This window comes from Ochotona princeps, unplaced genomic scaffold (assembly GCF_030435755.1).
Source record: "Ochotona princeps isolate mOchPri1 unplaced genomic scaffold, mOchPri1.hap1 HAP1_SCAFFOLD_1130, whole genome shotgun sequence".
Classification (NCBI taxonomy): Eukaryota; Metazoa; Chordata; class Mammalia; order Lagomorpha; family Ochotonidae; genus Ochotona; species Ochotona princeps.
Genome location: NW_026697318.1, coordinates 6,939 through 10,407, shown reverse-complemented (window position 1 = coordinate 10,407; position 3,469 = coordinate 6,939).

Below are 3,469 nucleotides of genomic sequence, written 5' to 3'. Positions count from 1 at the left end.
CTTGGGGTCTGTCTGTCTCTCTGTAAGGTAAGGCTGGCTCTCAGTCTCTCTCTCTCTCTGTCTGTCTGTCTCTCAGAGAGCCAGTCTTGCCTTGCCAATCTGTGTCTCTCTTGCTGTCTGTCTCTCTGTCTTTGACAAGGCAAGGCTGGCTCTCTGGCTCTCTCTTTGTCTGTCTGTCTCTCAGAGAGCCAGCCTTGCCTTGCCAATCTGTGTCTCTCTCGCTGTCTGTCTGTCTCTCTGGAAAGGCAAGGCTGGCTCTCTGTCTCTCTCTTTGGCAAGAAAGGCTGGCTCTCTGCCTCGGTATCTATCTGTCTCTATGGCAAGGCAAGACAAGGCTGTCTCTCTCTCTCTCCCTGTCTGCCTGTCTCTTAGAGAGCCAGCCTTGTCTTGCCAATCTGTGTCTCTCTCTCTGTCCCTTTGTCTCCTGCAAGACAAGGCTGACTCTCTGGCTCTATCTCTGGCAAGGCAAGGCTGGCTCTCTGATTCTCAATCTTTCTGCCTGTCTGTCTGTGTCTCAAAGTGCCAGCCTTGCCTTGACAATCTGTGTCTCTCTTGCTGTGTGTCTCTCTCTGGCAAGGCAAGGCTGGCTCTCTGTCACTCACTCTGTCTGTCTGTCTGTCTCTCAGAGAGCCAGCCTTGCCTTGCCAATCTGTGTCTCTCTCGCTGTCTGTCTTTCTGGCTGGCAAGGCAAGGCTGGCTCTCTGGCTCTCACTCTGTTGGTCTGTCTCTCTCTCTCTATGGCAAGGCAAGGCTATCTCTGTCTCTCTCTGTGTGTCTGTGTCTAATGAGCCAGCCTTGCCTTGCCGATCTGTGTCTCTTTCGCTGTCTGTCTGTCTCTCTGGAAAGGCAAAGCTGGCTCTCTGTCTCTCTCTTTGGCAAGAAAGGCTAGCCCTGTCTCTCTCTCTCTCTCTCTCTCTCTCTGTCTCTCACAGATCCAGCCATGCCTTGCCAATCTTTGTCTCTCTGTCTGTCTGTCTCTCTCTCTCTCTGGCAAGGCAAGACTTGCACTATGACTCTCACTCTGTCTGTCTATCCGAGAGCCAGCCTTGCCTTTCCAATCTGTGACTCTCTTGCTGTCTGTCTCTCTCTCTGGCAAGGCCTGGCTGGCTCTCTGTCACTCACTCTGTCTGTCTGTCTCTCAGAGAGCCAGCCGTGCCTTACCAATCTGTGTCTCTCTTCCTCTCTGTTTTTCTCCTTCTGGCAAGCCAAAGCTGGCTGTCTGACTCTCACTCTGTCTGTCTGTTTCTGTCTTTCTAACGTAAGGCAAAACTGTCTCTCTCTCTCTCTCTTTCTGTGTCTGACTGGCTCTCACTCTAAGGCAAGACAAGGCTAGCTCTCTGACTCTCACTCTGTCTGTCTACCTCTCAGAGACCAGCCTTGTCTTGCCAATCTGTGTCTCTCTCTCTGTCCCTCTGTCTCCTGCAAGACAAGGCTGGCTCTCTGGCTCTATCTCTGGGGCAAGGCAAGGCTGTCTTTCGGACTCTCACTCTCTGTGTATGTCTCTCTCTCAGAGAGCCAGTCTTGCCTTGCCAATCTGTGTCTCTCGCTGTCTGTCTGTCTCTCTTTTTTGGCATGCAAACCTGGCTCTCTGTTTCTTCTATCTCTGTCTGTCTGTCTCTCAGAGAGCCAACCTTGCCTTTAGAACCTGTGTCTCTCTCGCTATCTGTCTGCCTGGCTGTCATGGCAAGGCTGGCTCTCTGGCTGTATCTCTGGCAAGGCAAGGCTGGCTCTCTGACTCTCACTCTGTCTGTCTGATTGTCTCTAAGGCAAGGCAAGTCTGTCTCTCTGTCTCTATCTCTGTTTATGCATCGCTGTCTCTCTCTTTCTTTCTGTCTAGTTGTCTTTAAGGCAAGGCAACGCTGGTTCTCTGACTCTCTCTCTATGTCTGTCTGTCTCTCAGAGAGCCAGCCTTGCCTTGCCAATCTGTGTCTCTCTCGCTGTCTGTCTTTCTGGCTGGCAAGGCAAGGCTGGCTCTCTGGCTCTATCTCTGGGGCAGGCAAGGCTGGCTTTCTGAATGTCTCTCACTCTCTGTGTATGTCTGTCTCTCAGAGAGCCAGCCTTGCCTTGCGAACCTGTGTCTCTCTTGGGGTCTGTCTGTCTCTCTGTAAGGTAAGGCTGGCTCTCAGTCTCTCTCTCTCTCTGTCTGTCTGTCTCTCAGAGAGCCAGTCTTGCCTTGCCAATCTGTGTCTCTCTTGCTGTCTGTCTCTCTGTCTTTGACAAGGCAAGGCTGGCTCTCTGGCTCTCTCTTTGTCTGTCTGTCTCTCAGAGAGCCAGCCTTGCCTTGCCAATCTGTGTCTCTCTCGCTGTCTGTCTGTCTCTCTGGAAAGGCACGGCTGGCTCTCTGTCTCTCTCTTTGGCAAGAAAGGCTGGCTCTCTGCCTCGGTATCTATCTGTCTCTATGGCAAGGCAAGACAAGGCTGTCTCTCTCTCTCTCCCTGTCTGCCTGTCTCTTAGAGAGCCAGCCTTGTCTTGCCAATCTGTGTCTCTCTCTCTGTCCCTTTGTCTCCTGCAAGACAAGGCTGACTCTCTGGCTCTATCTCTGGCAAGGCAAGGCTGGCTCTCTGATTCTCAATCTTTCTGCCTGTCTGTCTGTGTCTCAAAGTGCCAGCCTTGCCTTGACAATCTGTGTCTCTCTTGCTGTGTGTCTCTCTCTGGCAAGGCAAGGCTGGCTCTCTGTCACTCACTCTGTCTGTCTGTCTGTCTCTCAGAGAGCCAGCCTTGCCTTGCCAATCTGTGTCTCTCTCGCTGTCTGTCTTTCTGGCTGGCAAGGCAAGGCTGGCTCTCTGGCTCTCACTCTGTTGGTCTGTCTCTCTCTCTCTATGGCAAGGCAAGGCTATCTCTGTCTCTCTCTGTGTGTCTGTGTCTAATGAGCCAGCCTTGCCTTGCCGATCTGTGTCTCTTTCGCTGTCTGTCTGTCTCTCTGGAAAGGCAAAGCTGGCTCTCTGTCTCTCTCTTTGGCAAGAAAGGCTAGCCCTGTCTCTCTCTCTCTCTCTCTCTCTCTCTCTCTCTCTGTCTCTCACAGATCCAGCCATGCCTTGCCAATCTTTGTCTCTCTTGCTGTCTGTCTCTCTCTCTCTCTGGCAAGGCAAGACTTGCACTATGACTCTCACTCTGTCTGTCTATCCGAGAGCCAGCCTTGCCTTTCCAATCTGTGACTCTCTTGCTGTCTGTCTCTCTCTCTGGCAAGGCCTGGCTGGCTCTCTGTCACTCACTCTGTCTGTCTGTCTCTCAGAGAGCCAGCCGTGCCTTACCAATCTGTGTCTCTCTTCCTCTCTGTTTTTCTCCTTCTGGCAAGCCAAAGCTGGCTCTCTGGCTCTCACTCTGTCTGTCTGTCTGTCTCTGTCTTTCTAACGTAAGGCAAAACTGTCTCTCTCTCTCTCTTTCTGTGTCTGACTGGCTCTCACTCTAAGGCAAGACAAGGCTAGCTCTCTGACTCTCACTCTGTCTGTCTACCTCTCAGAGACCAGCC